Raw genomic sequence first — 21519 nt, forward strand, 5'->3', positions numbered from 1 at the left:
CTCTAAAAGGACAGCAATACTGGACTCCTGTCTGCAAGCATAACACAATATCATTAATACTACTGTCAGGGATAGGTTCTAGGGGAAGGGTTTCGGTTTGGACCAGTTACTGATTGGCCATTCTCTCAGTCTCTGCTCCATTCCTCATGCCTGCATTTTTTGTTGTTGTTATTTAGACAGGATAATTTGTTGGGTCAAAAGTTTTATTCCTGGCTTGTGTCCCTATATCTCTTCTGGGGTTCTGGCTTGGCTACATGAGGTGGCCTCTTCAGGTTCCATAGCCTCAATGCTGAAAGTCACAATTAATGTCATGCCTATTTATATTTGGTTACTTCTCTTATCCCTGGTCTCTAGAGATGCATGCACACCACCCCCTCCACATCACATCAGTTTCAGAGTTCCATTCATTTTCATGGTTACCTAGTCATCTGTCCTTTCCCTCCCCATACCTGATTCTGAATGCCCCCATTACTCTCCTTAATTTCACTCCCACCCCATCACCTCCCTACATCTTCATTTTATGACTAATTTATTCCCTCTTCAAAGTGAGATTCAAGCATCCTTGCTTGGGCCTTCCATTTTGTTAGGTTCTTTGGAGTCTGGAGTATAGCATGCTTATGCTGTACTTTATGGCTAAAAAGACTTATAAGTGAATACATACCATGTATATCCTTTTGCGTTTGGGTTACCTCGCTTAAGATGACATTCTCAAAAATACTGAATGCTTCACAAATTTCTTTATCTTCTTTGTGCAGGGGGCCATGCTAATCTCTGCATCTTTCCAATTTTAGTATAAGTGCTGCCAAAGGGATAATGTTTTATAATTCTTAAGTTTTCAATCATTCTTTGCACAAACTTGGTAAATTTCCCAAATTTATCAATAATTTTGAAGTTATAAAATTATGAAAATTTAAAGTTACAAAATTAAATTATCATTAAGTTCTCCCCGGAGCTTTTGACTCTAGCTGCATATGTATCAAAACATGGCCTAGTCGGACATCACTGGAAAGAGAGGCCCATTGGACTTGCAAACTTTATATGCCCCAGTACAGGGGAACGCCAGAGCCAAAAAGTGGGAGTGGGTGGGTAGGGGAGAGGGGGAGGGTATCAGGACTTTTGGGATAGCATTGGAAATGTAAATGAGGAAAATACCTAATTAAAAAATATATATATAAAAGTAAGAAACAGAAAGTTTATTTAATTTTGAAATTATTTTGTATAGATATTATGTTATTCTCCATCTTTTTTTTCTCTGAGAACTCTAAAGTTTTATTATTCTGTAAATTTTAATTATTTTTAAGTTTTAAATATTTTTATTATTTTACAATAATTTTGTTTGTTTCTTTGTTTGTTTGTTTGTTTTTTGAGACAGGGTTTCTCTATGTAGCCCTGACTGTCCTGTAACTCACTCTCTAGATCAGGCTAGCCTCAAACTCAGAAATTTGCCTGCCTCTGCCTCCCAAGTGCTTGAATTAAAGGCGTGCACCACTATACCCGGCTTTACAATATATTTTGATTATGTCTCTCCTCTTCCAACATCTGCAATATTCTTCCCAACTCCTTACCAACCCAACTTCCAACTTCAAGTTCTTTATCTATTATTCACTCTGTCTCTCTGTATTTTTGTATCTCTCTTGCAAAAGAACTCCAAATAAACATATTATCAATAGGTTCTACTGATAGAAGGAAAATCTGTTTTCTCCAATGGAGTGCCATTGAGCTCCTTAACCATTCTCCAGGGCAAGACCCTTGACCAAGAATAGTTTTCTAACATATAAATAATATGGTAAAATCATTAGCGTGAACAAAGGGCAAGCTCACTTACTCTTAAAAATTGGTTCTGTAAAATGAACAATCCCCCACATCCCTGCACAATGATTAATAAAAGAGAAAGAGGAAAGAAAAGAAAAGGAAAGGAAAGGAAAGGAAAGGAAAGGAAAGGAAAGGAAAGGAAAGGAAAGGAAAGGAAAGAAAAGAAAAGAAAAGAAAAGAAAAGAAAAGAAAAGAAAAGAAAAGAAAAGAGAAAAATTCAAAGTCCTTAGTCATCAGGGAAATACAAATGGAAATATCTCTGATATTCCCTCTTTTGCCCACCAGAATGACTAAAATTAAAAACTCAAGAGATAGCACATACTGGTGAGGATATGCAGCAAGGGGAGTACTTGTCCATGGTGGGAATGAAAACTTGTACAATTGCTTTGGAAATCAATTTGGCAGTTTCTCAGAAAACTCAAGGTCATTTTGATTTGCATTTCCCTGGTGACTAAGGGCTCTGAACATTTCTTTAAATGCTTCTTGGCCATTCAAGATTCTTCTGCTGTGGATTCTCCTTTTAGCTCTATGCACCATTTTTTAATTGGGTTGTTTGTTTTGTGGAAGTTAGCTTCTTGAGTTCTTTATATATTTTGAATATTAGCTCTCTATCAAATATAGGTTTATTGAACATATTTTTTCCCTATCGGTAGGTTGCCAATTTGTTCTATTGATGGTGTCTTTGCCTTACAGAAGCTTTTCAGTATCATGAGATCTCATTTATCAATTGTTGACCTTAGAGACTGAACCACTGGTGTTCTGTTCAGGAAATTTCCCCTTGTAACAATGAGTTTGAGGCTCTTTCCAATTTTGTCTTCTATCTTATTCAGTATAACTCTTTTTATATTGTGGTCCTTGATTCACTTGGATTCGACCCTTGGGGAAGGTGATAAATATAGATCTATTTTCATTCCTCAACATGTAGACATACAGTAAGATCAGCACCATTTGCTCAAGATGCTCTTCTTTTTCCAGTGTATGGTTTTGGTTTCATTGTATATGATGAAATGTCTATAGTTGTGTGGGTTTATTTCTAGGTATTGAATTCTATTCCATTGATCAACTTGTCTATCTCTGCACTAATACCATGTGGTCTTACATAATAAGTAGATTATTACAGAAAATTACAGAACACCTAGGATACAACCCATAGACCATAAGAAATATAACAAACAGAAAGACTCAACTTAGGATGCTTTAATCCCATTTAAAAGGGGAAACAATATTATCAACAGGAGCAGAACGTGGGAGAGGGGAAAAGGGGAAGAAGTGGAGAAGGGAATAAGGGAACCAGATGAGGTAGGGTTGGGGGGTAGAAGAGAAGCTCAGAGGGCTTGGAGAATGAATGTAAATATGCAGCCTCGGAAGGTGGGTGGTGGTGGGGCCCTCTAGAACGTACCAAACATCTGGGAGATGAGCGACTCTCAGGACTCAGTGAGGATGGCCTTAGTCAAAAGGCACAACAGTGGGGAGAGTGAACTTGATGATTCCACCTCTAGTAGATAGACAAGACCTCAAGTGGAAGAACAGGGTTACTAACCCACAGTCAAAATTTCCTGACCCAGAATGGTTCCTGTCTAAAGGAACTGCAGGGAAAAATTGAAACAACACTAAAGGAAAGGTGGTCCAGTGAGTGGTCCAATTTGAGATCCATACCATGGGGGAAGATATTAGCCAAAAATTACAGAACACCTAGGATACAATCCATAGACCATAAGAAAGACCCAACTTAGGATGCTTCAATCCCACTTAGAAGGGGGAACACCAAGACCTGACACTGTTACTGATGCTACGATGTGTTTACAGACAGGAGCCTACCATAAGTATCCTCTGAGAGGCCCTACCAGCAGCTGACTGAGACAGATACAGATACTTACACACAACCATTGGAACAAAGTCAAGTACCCCTGTAGTTGAATTAGGGGACATATTGAAGTAACTGAAGGGGAGGGCAACTACAAAGAAAGACCAGCAGCCTCAATTTACCCAGACTGCAGGGAGCACCCAGACACTGAGCCACCAAGCATGAAGCATAAGGGCTAGTAGGAGGCTCCTGGCATTATAGAGCAGAGTTATGCCTGGTCTTGCCTCAGTGGGAGAAGATTAGCTTAATCCTTGTGAGACTTGAGGCCCCAGGCAACCGGAGAGGTCTGGAAGAGGCAGGGAAGTACCCTCTTGGAAGTAAGGGGGAGGAGGAATGGAGTGAGGAACTGTGGGAGAGGGCAAAGATTGGAATGTAAATAAAATAATTTAAGAAATGTTCCACAATAATTCGAGTCAATGAAATGTCAGCTTTAATATATATGGATAAAATGTCATGAAGTAAGTTACAGATTAAGGACTGTATTTTATAATCATAACATATTGTAAAACAAGAGTTTAAAGTTCAAATATTACCTAACCCTATTAAATTACCTAACCCTATTAAATTAAAGAATTTAATTCAGAATGATAACAATATCAAAGAAGTATGAAGTCTTAAATGTGTTGATAATGTCCAGGAAAAACACACAGATACCACAAGTAAAAGAAATCAAATAACTACCATCTATTGTGATTTAAAAGGATATCTTTATATTTCAATATGTGCTATGAATTATTTCATGTAAGCCCCCCAAAATATTTGGTAGTCTGAATTTTAATCCTATTTGTCTGGGGAAAAATGTAAGGTAGGATTAATTTACTAATATCATACGCATGGAAATCACTAACTAGGATCCAAACACCAACTTTCAGATACAGTATTACATCAGTAGTGATTTGCAAATGCTTTGAAGATCAAAATATAGTAGTTAGCTCAGGGTTTATGAGCTTAAAATCAAAGCAATAAATATAAGACTCTATCAACACCCTTATTAAAGATACATGGGTATTGAATAACTTAAAGGGAGGATTATGGATACAAAGAAATGGCTGGAAGGTAAAGAAGTAAAATAGAAAATAAAAGAAAAAAATATGACCAATTTAAACAACACCTGTGTAGGTTTATACAAGTTATCAAAAAGATATGATTATGACATGCCCTATAACTCTGCACATCATAACTCTGAGGATATGTCTAATGGCATTTCTGCTAACAGAGGAAGCAACTCATGATTCTGGGGATTTAGGAAGAAGAAATGAGAAAGTGAAAAATGCCAGCAAACACAGTCATTTCCTTCTCACTACAACTCACTCCTATGTGATAGCACTGCTTTTCTAAAACAATATTTAACACCACAATCAACTGGCCACTGACCTAAAACACATCATTTTCACTATAGAGATATTTTCTTCAGACGTGTGATATCAGTTGTGAAACTCTGATTGGCATCCATATACATCTTTCTTAGTGACTGACTTTTAAATAATGATTGGCATTTAAATTGTGTTCATGATATCATTATGTGGTTAAGCATGTTTATCACTTAACAAGTTATTCCATTGGCCTTTCATTCAAGCATGCACCCATACATTAGTCTGTCTCATGGCTATGGAAGAATAATAATTTACAATTATTCATTAGCATAGGTTGTAAAATTTGATTGAACAAGGAACCCATAGGATGACAAGGATGGTGATAGTCTTCTCTTAAAGGCATCATAAACTTAACCAGGGTGAGGAGACTACAGAATAACAGGCTAAGGACAATGTTTCACATTATCTCATTGTAAGTACTATTATCTTTGCTATAAAGTCTGCCAAAAGTTCAGGATTTGGGGGCCAAAAAATATTTTCATAGGAATATATCACCACAAAGCAATATTATTTCTGAGGGACTGGCTAAGTGTTTTATGTGGAAGATAGCACGAGAGTGTGACAAAGTAAAGCTGATTGAACACACTAAGTGCTGCATCACACATGTAAGCTTCTCACTGACCAAAGCTAAGAAATGGATTGAAAAGTGTCCTAAAAGAAATGACATGTTCATGTTTAAAAATGTGAGGCTTGTTTCTAAACAAAGAACATGACATATACTATGGATTGTGTTTCTCCCATTATGTTACTCTAAATAAGGTAGCATTTTTCAAGTGGACAAAACCTGTAGAACTCTTTTCCTCTCTCCTCTCCTCTCCTCTCCTCTCCTCTCCTCTCCTCTCCTCTCCTCTCCTCTCCTCTCCTCTCCTCTCCTCTCCTCTCCTCTCCTCTCCTCTCTCTCTCTCTCTCTCTCTCTCTCTCTCTCTCTCTCTCTCTCTCTCTCTCTCTCTCTCTCTCTCTGCATTTATAAAGTATACCACCACCTACAAGTCTACCTGCATTCCAGAGACAGCCAGGTAGGACACCCCTTGCCCCCAGTCCATGCTTCCTATGTCCCCTTGTGACATACCCAAATGTGCTAAACTATGACTAATCCCCAACTCTTAATATTCAGGTTCACAGCTCTGACTGCATTGGCTAAGGCCTGCTGGCACAATAGACAACAAGTTAAGTCCCTTTAATTCATATCCAACTGCAATAAATTGCACCCTGTCCCCATGTTCACCTTTGGCCCATAGCTCTGCCTAACTCCCAGAAGGCCAGCCAGCACCAGGGAAAGGGAAGGAAGACAATCAACAAAAGCCAGGGCAATATGACACAACCAGAGCAAAGCTGTCCTATTACAGCAAGCCCCAGATATCCTAAAAGAGCTAAAGCACAAGAAAACACAAACTGAGGGATTCCTGGAGACGAAGGAAAGTCTAGGTAAGAGAAGAGAAGATACAGACACCAGGATCACCAACAGGATATAAAGAATGAGAGAATTTCAAGCATAGAAAATATGATAGAAGAAACTGATACACCTGTTAAAGAAAATGTCAAATCTAAAAGGTTTTTTGGACACTATGGAAAAACAAAACCTAAGAATAATAGGAATTGAAGAAGATTCTTAGCTCAAAGGCACAGATAATATTTTCATAAAAATCATAAAAGAAAAATTTAACCTAGAGAAAGGGATGCCTATAAATATATATAAAAAAAAACTTTCAAAATATCCAGTACATTGGTTTACAAAAGAAAACCATTCTACCACATAATAATCAAAACACTAAATGTACAGAACAAGCAAAGAATATTGAAGGCCACAAGGTATAATGGCCAAGTAACATACAAGGAATCATACAAGAACTACACTCAAATTCTTAACAGAGACTTTAAAATCCAGAAGGGCTGGGCAGATGTGGAGAGCCACAATAACATTTACCATCATAAGATGGCGCTGTTTTCTGCCACCTAAACAAAGATCAAGCTGTGTGCACATGTGCAGCCTATCAGAATTACACCAGACTTTTCACCAGAGACTATGAAAGCCAAAAGAGCCTGGACAGATGTTATACAGACACTAAGAGAACACAAATGCTAGCCCAGGCTACTATACCCAGCCAAACTTTCAATTACCATAGATGGAGAAACCAAAGTATTCCACGACAAAACCAAATTCACACAATATCTTTCCACAAATCTAGCCCTTCAAAGGATAATAACAGAAAAAAAAAAATTCGGAAAAGCACCGGGGCAGCTGGGGCGCAGGGTGGGCTGACACTCGCCAGCTACCCAAAACACCCGCCACAGGATCTTAAGACTTCTGGTGAGTGGAGCACAGCTTCTGCTCCAATCCAAATGTGCGCGGGACCTGAGACTGCATTAGTTAGGGAAGCAGAAACCAGCCTGAGTAGGGCCACAGGCCTCATCCGGCCGGATCAGCGCTGGGGTAGCTGGAGCGCAGGGTTGCCTGACACCCGCCAGCTACCCACGACCCCCGCCGCAGGATTTTGGGACTGCTGGTGAGTGGAACACAGCTTCTGCTCCAGTCCAATCACGTGGGACCTGAGACTGCTCTGGTTGGGGAGAGAGAAATCCGGCCTACATAGGGCCACAAGCCTCTTCCGGTCAGAAAAGCACCCGGGTAGCTAGGGGGCAGGGTCTGCTGACACTTGCCAGCTACCCACAACACCCACCACAAGATCTTAAGACTTCTGGTGAGTGGAACACAGCTTCTGCTCCAATCCAATTGCGCGCAGGACCAGAGACTACATTAGTTAGGGAAGCAGAAAACTGGCCTGAGTAGGACCACAGGCCTCTTCCGGCTGGACCAGCAACGGGGTACCGTCAGCTACCCACGACCCCCGCCGCAGGATTTTGAGACTGCTGGTGAGTGGAACACAGCTTCTGCTCCAATCTTTAAACAGTGACAACGACAACAACTAACCCCAGAGATTACCAGATGGCGAAAGGTAAACGTAATAATCTTACTAACAGAAACCAAGACCACTCACCACCATCAGAACCCAGCACCCCCACTTCTCCCAGTCCAGGGCACCCCAACACACCGGAAAAGCTAGACACGGATCTAAAAGCATATCTCCTGATGATGGTAGAGGACTTCAAGAAGGACTTTAATAACACACTTAAAGAAATACAGGAGAACACTGCTAAACAGGTAGAAGACATTAAAGAGGAAGCACAAAAATCCCTTAAAGAATTGCAGGAGAACACTGCTAAAGAGTTACAAATCCTTAAAGAAAAACAGGATAACATAATCAAACAGGTAGAAGTCCTTACAGAAAAACAGGAAAACACATCCAAACAGATGATGGAAATGAACAAAACCATACTAGACCTAAAAAGGGAAGTAGACACAATAAAGAAAACCCAAAATGAGGCAACACTGGAGATAGAAACCCTAGGAAAGAAATCTGGAACCATAGATACGAGCATCAGCAACAGAATACAAGAGATGGAAGAGAGAATCTCAGGTGCAGAAGATTCCATAGAGAACATCGGCACAACAATCAAGGAAAATGTAAAATGCAAAAAGATCCTAACTCAAAACATCCAAGAAATACAGGACACAATGAGAAGACCAAACCTACGGATAATAGGAGTGGATGAGAATGAAGATATTCAACTCAAAGGACCAGCAAACATCTTCAACAAAATTATAGAAGAAAACTTCCCAAATATAAAGAAAGAGATACCCATGAACATACAAGAAGCCTACAGAACTCCAAATAGACTGGACCAGAAAAGAAATACCTCCCGACACATAATAATCAGAACAACAAATGCTCTAAATAAAGATAGAATACTAAAAGCAGTAAGAGAAAAAGGCCAAGTAACATATAAAGGCAAGCCTATCAGAATTACACCAGATTTTTCACCAGAGACTATGAAAGCCAGAAGATCCTGGACGGATGTTATACAGACACTAAAAGAACACAAATTCCAGCCCAGGCTACTATACCCAGCCACACTCTCAATTAACATAGATGGAGAAACCAAAGTATTCCACGACAAAACCAAATTCACACATTATCTCTCCACGAATCCAGCGCTTCAAAGGATAATAACAGAAAAAAACCAATACAAGGACAGGAACCACGCCCTAGAAACAAAAACAAGGTAATCCCTCAACAAACCTAAAAGAAGACAGCCACAAGAACAAAATGCCAAATTTACAACAAAAATAACAGGAAACAACAATTACTTTTCCTTAATATCTCTTAATATCAATGGACTCAACTCCCCGATAAAAAGACATAGACTAACAAACTGGCTACACAAACAAGACCCAACATTTTGCTGCTTACAGGAAACTCATCTCAGAGAAAAGGATAGACACTACCTCAGAATGAAAGGCTGGAAAACAATTTTCCAAGCAAATGGCATGAAGAAAGAAGCTGGAGTAGCCATTCTAATATCTGATAAGATTGACTTCCAACCCAAAGTCATTAAAAAAGACAGGGAGGGACACTTCATACTCATCAAAGGTAAAATCCTCCAAGAGGAACTATCAATCCTGAATATCTGTGCCCCAATAAAAAGGCAGCCACATTCATTAAAGAAACTTTAGTAAATCTCAAAGCACACATTGCACCTCATACAATAATAGTGGGAGACTTCAACACACCACTTTCACCAATGGACAGATCATGGAAAGAGAAACTAAACAGGGACACAGAGAAACTAAGAGAAATTATGAATCAAATGGATCTGGCAGATATCTACAGAACATTCTATCCTAAAACAAAAGGATATACCTTCTTCTCAGCACCTCATGGTACCTTCTCCAAAATTGACCACATAATTGGTCACAAAACAGGCCTCAACAGATACAAAAATATTGAAATTGTCCCATGCATCCTATCAGATCACCATGGACTAAGGCTGATCTTCAATAACAAAATAAATAATAGAAAGCCAACCTTCACGTGGAAACTGAACAACACTCTTCTCAATGATACCTTGGTCAAGGAAGGAATAAAGAAAGAATTTAAGGACTTTTTAGAGTTCAATGAAAATGAAGCCACAACATACCCAAACTTATGGGATGCAATGAAAGCATTTCTAAGAGGAAAACTCATAGCTCTGAGTGCCTCCAAAAGGAAACTAGAGAGAGCACACATTAGCAGCTTGACAACACACCTTAAAGCACTAGAACAAAAGGAAGCAAATTCACCCAAGAGGAGTAGATGGCAGGAAATAATCAAACTCAGGGGTGAAATCAACCAAGTGGAAACAAGAAAAACTATTCAAAGAATCAACCAATCAAGGAGCTGGTTCTTTGAGAAAATCAACAAGATAGATAAACCTTTAACCAGACTCACTAGAGGGCACAGGGAAAGCATCCTAATTAACAAAATCAGAAATGAAAAAGGAGACATAACAACAGATCCTGAAGACATCCAAAACACCATCAGATCCTTCTACCAAAGGCTATACTCAACAAAACTGGAGAACCTGGATGAAATGGAGAAGTTCCTAGACAGATACCAGGTACCAAAGTTGAATCAAGATCAGGTTAATGATCTAAACAGCCCTATATCCCCCAAAGAAATAGAAGCAGTCATTAATAGTCTCCCAACTAAAAAAAGCCCAGGACCAGATGGGTTTAGTGCAGAGTTCTATCAGACCTTCAAAGAAGATCTAATCCCAGCTCTTCACAAACTATTCCACAAAATAGAAACAGAAGGTACTCTACCCAACTCATTCTATGAAGCCACAATTACTCTGATACCTAAACCACAAAAAGACCCAACAAAGATAGAAAACTTCAGACCAATATCCCTTATGAATATTGATGCAAAAATCCTCAATAAAGTTCTTGCTAACCGATTCCAAGAACACATCAAAACAATCATCCATCCTGACCAAGTAGGTTTCATCCCAGGGATGCAGGGATGGTTCAATATACGGAAATCCATCAACGTAATGCAGTATATAAACAAACTCAAAGACAAAAACCACATGATCATCTCGTTAGATGCTGAAAAAGCATTTGACAAGATCCAACACCCATTCATGATAAAAGTCTTGGAAAGATCAGGAATTCAAGGCCCATACCTAAACATGATAAAAGCAATCTACAGCAAACCAGTAGCCAACATCAAAGTAAATGGTGAGAAGCTTGAAGCAATCCCTCTAAAATCAGGGACTAGACAAGGCTGTCCACTTTCTCCATACCTATTTTACATTGTACTTGAAGTCCTAGCCAGAGCCTTTCGACAACAAAAGGAGATCAAAGGGATACAAATTGGAAAAGATGAAGTCAAAATATCACTTTTTGCAGATGATATGATAGTATATATAAGTGACCCTAAAAATTCCACCAGAGAACTCCTAAGCCTGATAAACAGCTTCGGTGAAGTAGCTGGATATAAAATTAACTCAAACAAATCAATGGCCTTTCTCTACACAAAGAATAAACAGGCTGAGAAAGAAATTAGGGAAACAACACCCTTCTCAATAGTCACAAATAATATAAAATATCTTGGCGTGACTCTAACTAAGGAAGTGAAAGATCTGTATAATAAAAACTTCAAGTCTCTGAAGAAAGAAATTATAGAAGATCTCAGAAGATGGAAAGATCTCCCATGCTTATGGATTGGCAGGATCAACATTGTAAAAATGGCTATCTTGCCAAAAGCAATCTACAGATTCAATGCAATCCCCATCAAAATTCCAAATCAATTCTTCAACGAATTAGAAAGTGCAATCTGCAAATTCATCTGGAATAACAAAAAACCTAGGATAGCAAAAACTCTTCTCAAGGATAAAAGAACCTCTGGTGGAATCACCATGCCGGACCTAAAGCTCTACTACAGAGCAATTGTGATAAAAACTGCATGGTTCTGGTATAGTGACAGACAAATAGACCAATGGAATAGAATTGAAGACCCAGAAATGAACCCACACACCTACCATCACTTGATCTTCGACAAGGCAGCTAAAAACATCCAGTGGAAGAAAGACAGCATTTTCAACAAATGGTGCTGGCACAACTGGTTGTTAACATGTAGAAGAATGCGAATCGATCCATTCCTATCTCCTTGTACTAAGGTCAAGTCTAAGTGGATCAAGGAACTTCACATAAAACCAGAGACACTGAAACTTATAGAGGAGAAAGTGGGGAAAAGCCTTGAAGATATGGGCACAGGGGAAAAATTCCTGAATAGAACAGTAATGGCTTGTACTGTAAGATCGAGAATTGACAAGTGGGACCTCATGAAACTACAAAGCTTCTGCAAGGCTAAAGACACCATCAATAAGACAAAAAAACCACCAACAGATTGGGAAAGGATCTTCACCTATCCTAAATCAGATAAGGGACTAATATCCAATATAGATAAAGAACTCAAGAAGGTGGACTCCAGAAAGTCAAATAACCCCATTAAAAAATGAGGCTCAGAGCTGAACAAAGAATTCTCACCTGAGGAATACCGAATGGCAGAGAAACACCTGAAAAAATGTTCAACATCCTTAATCATCAGGAAAATGCAAATCAAAACAACCCTGAGATTCCACCTCACACCAGTCAGAATGGCTAAGATCAAAAATTCAGGTGACAGCAGATGCTGGCGAGGATGTGGAGAAAGAGGAACACTCCTCCATTGTTGGTGGGATTGCAAGCTTATACAACCACTCTGGAAATCAGTCTGGCGGTTCCTCAGAAAATTGGACATAGTACTACCGGAGGATCCAGCAATACCTCTCCTGGGCATATATCCAGAAGATGTCCCAACTGGTAAAAAGGACACATGCTCCACTAAGTTCATAGCAGCCCTATTTATAATAGCCAGAAGCTGGAAAGAACCCAGATGTCCCTCAACAGAGGAATGGATACAGAAATTATGGTACATTTACACAATGGAGTACTACTCAGCTATTAAAAAGAATGAATTTATGAAATTCCTAGCCAAATGGATGGACCTGGAGGGCATCATCTTGAGTGAAATAACGCAATCACAAAAGAACTCACACAATATGTATTCAGTGATAAGCGGATATTAGCCCAAAACTTAGGATACCCAAGATATAAGATACAATTTGCTAAACGCATGAAACTCAAGAAGAATGAAGACCAAAGTTTGGACACTGTGCACCTTCTTAGAATTGGGAACAAAACACCCATGGAAGGAGTTACAGAGACAAAGTTCGTAGCTGTGATGAAAGGATGGACCATTTAGAGACTGCTGTATCCAGGGATCCATCCCATAATCAGCTTCTAAACGCTGACACCATTGCATACACTAGCAAGATTTTGCTGAAAGGACCCAAATATAGCTGTCTCTTGTGAGACGATGCCGGGGCCTAGCAAACACAGGAGTGGATGTTCACAGTCAGCTATTGGATGTATCACAGGGCTCCCAATGGAGAAGCTAGAGAAAGTACCCAAGGAGCTAAAGGGAACTGCAACCCTATTGTTGGAACAACATGATGTACTAACCAATACCCCGGAGCTCTTGTCTCTAGCTGCATATGTATCGAAAGATGGCCTAGTCGGCCATCAATGGAAAGAGAGGCCCATTGGACTTGCAAACTTTATATGCCCCAATATAGGGGAATGCCAGGGCCAAAAGAATGGGATTGGGTAGGTAGGGAAGTGGGGGTCGCTATGGGGGACTTTTGGGATAGCATTGGAAATGTAATTGAGGAAAATATGTAATAAAAATATTAAAAATCAAAAAAAAATTCAAGGACAGAAACTTCGCCCTAGAGAAAGCAAGAAACTAATCCTTCAAGAAACCTAAAAGAAGACAGCCACAAGAATAGAATTCCAACTCTAACAACAAAAATAATAGGAAGCAACAATTACTTTTCCTTAATATCTCTTAATATCAATGGACTCAATTCCCCAATAAAAAGACATAGACTAACATACTGGCTACATAAACAGGACCCAACATTTTGCTGCTTACAGAAAACCCATCTCAGGGAAAAAGATAGATACTACCTCAGTATGAAAGTCTGAAAAACAATTTTCCAAGCAAATGGTCTGAGGAAACAAGCTGGAGTAGCCATTCTAATATCAAATAAAATCGAGTTCCAACCCAAAGTTATCAAAAAAGACAAGGAAGAGCACTTCATACTCATCAAAGATAAAATCTTCCAAGAGGAACTCTCAATTCTGTATATCAATGTTCCAAATACAAGGGCAACCACATTCATTAAAGAAACTTTAGTAGAGCTCAAAGCACACATTGTACCTCACACAATAATAGTGGGAGACTTAAAATCACCACTTTCATCAATGGACAGATCGTGGAAACAGAAATTAAACAGGGACACAGTGAAACTAACAGAAGTTATAAAACAAATGGATTTAATAGATATCTACAGAACATTTTATCCTAAAACAAAAGGATATACCTTCTTCTCAGCACCTCATTGTACCTTCTCAAAAACTGACCATATAATTGGTGACAAAACAGTCCTCAACAGATACAAAAATACTGAAATTGTCCCATACACCCTATCAGATCACCATGAACTAAGGCTGAACTTCAATAACAACATAAATAATAGAAAGCCAACATTCACGTGGAAATTGAACAACAATCTCCTCAATGATACCTTAGTCAAGGAAGGAATAAAGAAATAAATTAAAGACTTTCTAGAGTTTAATGAAAATGAAGCCGCAACATACCCAAACGTATGGGACACAATGAAAGCATTTCTAAGAGGAAAACTCATAGCTCTAAGTGCCTCAAAGAAGAAACTGGAGAAAGCACACACTAGCAGCTTGACAACACACATAAAAGCTCTAGAACAAAAGGAAGCAAATTCACCAAAGAGGATCAGATGGCAAGAAATAAGCAAACTCAGGCGAAATTTCAACAAAGTGGAAACAAGAAGAACTATTCAAAGAATCAACCAAGTTTGGAGCTGGTTCTTTAAGAAAATCAACAAGATATATAAACCTTTAGCCAGAATCACTAGAGGGCACTGGAACAGCATCCTAGTTAACAAAATCATAAATGAAAAGGGAGACATGATAATAGATCTTGAAGAAATCCAAAACACCATCAGATCCTTCTACAAAAGACTAGACTAAACAAAACTGGAGAAACTGGATGAAATGGACAAATTTCTAGACAGATACCAGGTACCAAAGTTAAATCAGGATCAGATTAATGATCTAAACAGTGTCATATCCCCTAAAGAAATAGAAGCAGTCATTAATAGTCTCCCAACAACAACAAAAAAGCCCAGAACCAGATGGGTTTAGTGCAGAATTCTATCAGACCTTTGAAAAGATAATATTCCAGTTCTTCACAAACTATTCCACAAAATAGAAGCAGAAGGTACTCTACCAAGTTCATTCTAAGAAGCCACAATTAAGGATGTTGAACATTTTTTCAGGTGCTTCTCTGCCATTCGGTATTCCTCAGGTGAGAATTCATTGTTCAGCTCTGAGCCCCATTTTTTAATGGGGTTATATGATTTTATGGAGTCCACCTTGTTGAGTTCTTTTTTATATATTGGATATTAGTCCCCTTTCTGATTTAGAATAGGTAAAGATCCTTTCCCAATCATATGGTGGTCTTTTTGTCTTACTGACAGTGTCTTTTGCCTTGCAGAAGCTTTGCAACTTTATGAGGTCCCATTTATTGATTCTTGATCTTACAGCACAAGCCACTGCTGTTCTATTCAGGAATTTTGCCCCTCTACCCATATCTTCAAGGATGTGCCCAACTTTCGTCTCTATTAGTTTCAGTGTCTATGGTTTTATGTGGAATAAAGATAATAATATATTATCTAATAATCTAATTATCTAATAATCCACTTAGATTTGACTTTAGTACAAGGAGATAGGAGTGGATCAATTCTCATTCTTCTATATGATAACCTCCAGTTGTGCCAGCACGATTGTTGAAAATGATGGTTTTAGCTCCCTTGTCAAAGATCAAGTGACCATAGGTGTGTGGGTTCATCTCTGGGTCTTCAATTCTGTTCCATTGGTCTACTTGTCTGTCATTATAAAAGTACCATGCAGTTTTTTATCACAAATGCTCTGTAGTACAGCTTTAGGTCAGGCAATGTGATTCCACCAGAGGTTCTTTAATCCTTGAGAAGAGTTTTTGCTATCCTGGGTTTTTTGTTATTCCAGATGAATGTGCAGATTGCCCTTTCTAATTCTTTGAAGAATTGAGTTGGAATTTTGATGGGGATTGCATTGAATCTGTAGATTGCTTTTGGCAAGATAGTTATTTTTACTATATTGATCCAGAAAATCCATGAGCATGGGAGATGTTTCCAACTTTTGAAATCTTCTTTAATTTCTTTCTTCAAAGACTTGAAGTTCTTATCATACAGATCTTTCACTCCTTAGTTAGATTCAAGGGATTTTATATTGTTTGTGACTATTGAGAAGGGTGTTGTTTCCCTAATTTCTTTCTCAGCCTGTTTATCCTTTGTGTACAGAAAGGCCATTGACTTGTTTGAGTTAATTTTATATCCAGCTACTTCACTGAAGCTGTTTATAAGTTTTAGGAGATCTCTGGTGGAATTTTTAGGGTCACTTATATATACTATCTTATCATCTGCAAAAAAGTGATATTTTGACATCTTCCTTTTCAATTTGTATCTCCTTGATCTCCTTTTGTTGTCAAATTGCTCTGGCTAGGACTTCAAGTACAATGTTGAATAGGTAGGGAGAGAGTGGACAGCCTTGTCTAGTCCCTGATTGTAGTGGGATTGCTTCCAGCTTTTCACAATGTACTTTGATGTTGGCTACTGGTTTGCTGTAGATTGCTTTTATCATAGTTAGGTATGGGCCTTGAATTCCTGATCTTTCCAATACTTTTATCATGAATGGGTGTTGGATTTTGTCAAATGCTTTCTCCTCAACTAACAAGATGAACATGTGATTTCTGTCTTTGAGTTTGTTTATATAATGGATTACGTTGATGTATTTCCATATATTAAACCATCCTGCATCCCTGGAATAAAACCTACTTGATCAGGATGGATGATTGTTTTAATGTGTTCTTGAATTCTGTTAGCAAGAATTTTATTGAGTATTTTTGCATCTATATTCATAAGGGAAATTGGTCTGAAGTTCTCTATCTTTGTTGGGTCTTTTTGAGGTTTAGGTATCAGCGTAATTGTCAAAAAAAAAAAAAAACCCTGAGATTCCACTTCACACCAGTCAGAATGGCTAAGATAAAAAGTTCAGGTGACAGCAGATGCTGGCAAGGATGTGGAGAAAGAGGAACACTCCTCCATTGTTGGTGGGTTTGCAAGCTTGTACAACCACTCTGGAAATCAGTCTGGCGGTTCCTCAGAAAATTCGACATATTACTACCAGGAGGATCCCGCAATACCTCTCCTGGGCATATAAGTTGTTCCAACCGGTAAGAAGGACACATGTTCCACTATGTTCATAGCAGCCTTATTTCTAATAGCCAGATGCTGGAAAGAACCCAGATGCCCCTCAACAGAGGAATGAATACAGAAAATGTGATACATTTACACAATGGAGTACTACTCAGCTATTAAAAAGAATGAATTTATGAAATTCTTAGGCAAATGGGTAGAACTGGAGGGCATCATCCTGAGTGAGATAACCCAATCACAAAGGTACTCACACAATATGTACTCAGTGATAAGTGGATATTAGCCCAGAAACTTAGGATACCCAAAATATAAGATACAATTTGGTAAACGCATGAAACTCAAGAAGAACGAAGACCAAAGTGAGGACACTTTGCCCCTTCTTAGAATTGGGAACGAAACACCCATGGAAGGAGTTACAGAGACAAAGTTTGGAGTTGTGAGGAAAGGATGGACCATCTAGAGACTGCCATATCCAGGGATCCATCCCATGATCAGCTTCCAAACGCTGACACCATTGCATACACTAGCAAGATTTTGCTGAAGGGATCCAGATATAGCTGTCTCTTGTGAGACTATGCAGGGGCCTAGCAAACACAGAAGTGGATGCTCACAGTCAGCTATTGGGTTGATCAAAGTGCCCCCAATGGAGGAGCTAGAGAAAGTCCCCAAGGAGCTAAAAGGATATGCAACCTTATAGGTGGAACAACATTATGAACTAACCAGTACCCCGGAGCTCTTGACTCTAGCTGCATATGTATCAAAAGATGGCCTATTTAGCCATCACTGAAAAAAGAGGCCGATTGGACTTGCAAACTTTATATGCTCCAGTACAGGGGAACGCCAGGGCCAAAAAGTGGGAGTGGGTGGGTAGAGGAGTGGGGGAGAGGGTATGGGGGACTTTTGGGATAGCATTGGAAATGTAAATGAGGAAAATACTTAACAAAAATATAAAAAAAAAAGACGCCACGATTACTCTGATACTGAAACCACAGAAAGATCCAACAAAGATAGAGAACTTCAGACCAATTTCCCTTATGAATATCGATGCAAAAATACTCAATAAAATTCTCGCTAACCAAATCCAAGAACACATCAAAACAATCATCCATCCTGACCAAGTAGATTTCATTCCAGCGATGCAAGGATGGTTTAATACACGGAAATCCATCAACGTAATCCACTATATAAACAAACTCAAAGACAAAAACCACATGATCATCTCGTTAGATGAGGAGAAAGCACTTGGTAACATCCAACACCCATTCATGATAAAAGTCTTGGAAATATTAGGAATTCGAGGTCCATACCTAACAATGATAAAAGCAATCTACAGCAAACCAGTAGCCAACATCAAAGTAAATGGTGAGAAGCTGGAAGCAATCCCACTAAAATCAGCAACTAGACAAGGTTGCCCACTTTCTCACTACCTATAAATATAGAACTTGAAATCCTAGCCAGAGCAATTCGACAACAAAAGGAGATCAAGGGGATACAAATAGGAAAGGAAGAAGTCAAAATATCACTATTTGCAGATGATAGTATAGTATATATAACTGACCCTAAAAATTCCACGAGAGAACTCATAAAACCTGATAAACAGCTTCAGTGAAGTAGCTGGATATAAAATTAATTCAAACAAGTCACTGATCTTTCTGTACACAAATGATAAACAGGCTGAAAAAGAAATTAGGGAAACAACACCCTTCACAATAGTAACAAATAATATAAAACACATTGGCGTGACTCTAAGTAAGTGAAAGACCTGCATGATAAGAACTTTAAGTCTCTGAAGAAAGAATTAAAGATCTCAGAAGATAGAAAGATCTCCCATGCTCATGGATTGGCAGGATCAATATAGTAAAAATGGCTATCTTGCCAAAAGCAATCTACAGATTCAATGCAATACCCATCAAAATTCCAACTCAATTCTTAAACGAATTAGAAATGGCAATTTGCAAGTTCATCTGGAATAACAAAAAACCTCGGATAGCAAAAACTCTTCTCAATGATAAAAGAATCACTGGTGGAACCACCATGCCTGACCTAAAGCTGTACTATAGAGCAATTATGAAAATGTCTGCATGGTACTGGTATAGATACAGACATGTAGACCAATGGAATAGAATTGAAGACCCAGACATGAACCCACATACCTATAGTCAGTTGATCTTTGACAAGGGAGCTAAAACCATCCAGTGGAAAAAAGACAGCATTTTCAACAAATGGTACTGGCACAACTTGCAGATATTATGTAGAAAATTGCAAGTTGATCCATTCCCATCTCCTTGTACTAAGGTCAAATGTAAGTGGATCAAGGAACTTCACTTAAAGCCAGAGATAGTGAAACTTATAGAGGAGAAAGTGGGGAAAAGTCTCAAATATATGGGCACAGGGGGAAAATTCTTGAATAGAACAGCAATGGCTTTTGCTTTAAGATCAAGAATCGACAAATGGGATCTCATAAAATTGCAAAGCTTCTGTAAGGCAAAAGACACTGTCAATAGTTCAAAAAGGCCACCAACAGATTGGGAAAGGAACTTTACCTATCCTAAATTCGATAGGGGACTAATATACAATATATATAAAGAACTCAAAAGGTGGACTACAGAAAAACAAATAATCCCATTAAAAATGGGGCTCAGAGTAAACAAAACATTCTCACCTGTGGACTACCGAATGGCTGAGAAACACCTGAAAAAAAAAATATTCACAATCCTTAATCATCAGGGAAATGCAAATCAAAACAACCCTGAGATTCCACCTCACACCAGTCAGATTGGCTAAATCAAAAAGTCAGGTGATAGCAATGTGGAGAAAGAGGAACACTCTTCCATTGGTGGGATTGCAAGCTTGTACAACCACTCTGGAAATCAGTCTAACAGTTCCTCAGACAATTGGACATAGTACTACTGTGAGGATCCCACAATACCTCTCCTGGGCATATATCCAGAAGTTGTTCTAACTAGTAAGAAGGACACATGCTACACTATGTTTATAGCAGCCTTATTTATAATAGCCAGAAGCTGGAAAGAACGCAAATGCCCCTCAAGAGAGGAATGGATACAGAAAATGTGATACATTTACACAATGGAGTACTACTCAACTATTAGAAAGAATGAATTTATGAAATTCCTATGAAAATGGATGGACCTGGAGGGCATCATCCTGATTGAGGTAACCCAATAACAAAAGAATTCACATGATATGTATTTACTGATACGTGGATATTGGCTCAGAAACTTAGAATACCCAATATACAAGATCCAATTTGCAAAACACATGAAACTCAAGAAGAATGAAAACGAAATTGTGGACACTTTGCCCCTTCTTAGAAATGTTAACAGAACACCCATGGAAGGAGTTACAGAGACAAAGTTTGGAGCTGAGACAAAGGGATGGACCATCTAGAGACTGCCATACCGGGGGATCCATCCCATAATCAGCCTCCAAATGCTCACACCATTGCATACACTAGCAAGATTTTGCTGAAAGTACACTGATATAGCTGTCTCTTGTGAAGCTATGCTGAGGCCTAGCAAACACAGAAGTGGATGCTCACAGTCAGCTATTGGATAGATCACAGGGTCTCCAATAGAGGAGCTAGAGAAAGCACCCAAGGATCTAAAGTGGTCTGCATCCCTATAGGTGGAACAACAATATGAACTAACCAGTACCCCCCCCCCCTCGGCGCTCGTGTCTCTAGCTGCATATGTATCAGAAGATGGCCTAATTGGCCATTATTGCAACGGGAGGCCCCTTGGTCTTGCAAACTGTATATGCCTCAGTATAGGGGAACACCAGTGCCAAGAAATGGAATTGTGTGGGTAGGGGAGTGGGGACGGGAGGTTATGGGGGACTTTTGGGATAGCATTGGAAATGTAAATGAAGTAAATACCCAATTAAAAAGAAAAAAGAAAAAAATCTACCAAGATGACTTCTCATATATGAATTTCTATACCTCAAATGCAAGAGTAACCACTGAAAAAAAACGAAACAAATCAAAACCAAAAAAAAAAAAAAAAAAAAAAAAACCTTAAAATTTAAATCACACTGAATCCCACATAGTAATATTGGAAGACTTCAAGACTGCACTCTCACTAGTGGACAAATCATCCAGAGAGAAATAATGGA

General features: G+C 38.8%; 1 non-coding gene across 1 annotated transcript; it reads right to left on the reverse strand.

The window, feature by feature from the left end:
* Nucleotides 1–710: 710 nt before the first annotated feature.
* Nucleotides 711–812, reverse strand: LOC115031150 (U6 spliceosomal RNA). The gene has a single exon (XR_003836775.1). It is a non-coding gene; the product is annotated as a U6 spliceosomal RNA (small nuclear RNA).
* Between the last annotated feature and the right edge of the window lie 20707 nt (nucleotides 813–21519).

The sequence above is a fragment of the Mus caroli genome, unplaced genomic scaffold (assembly GCF_978045245.1).
Source record: "Mus caroli unplaced genomic scaffold, Mus_caroli_1 scaffold_4, whole genome shotgun sequence".
In the NCBI taxonomy this organism is placed as follows: domain Eukaryota; kingdom Metazoa; phylum Chordata; class Mammalia; order Rodentia; family Muridae; genus Mus; species Mus caroli.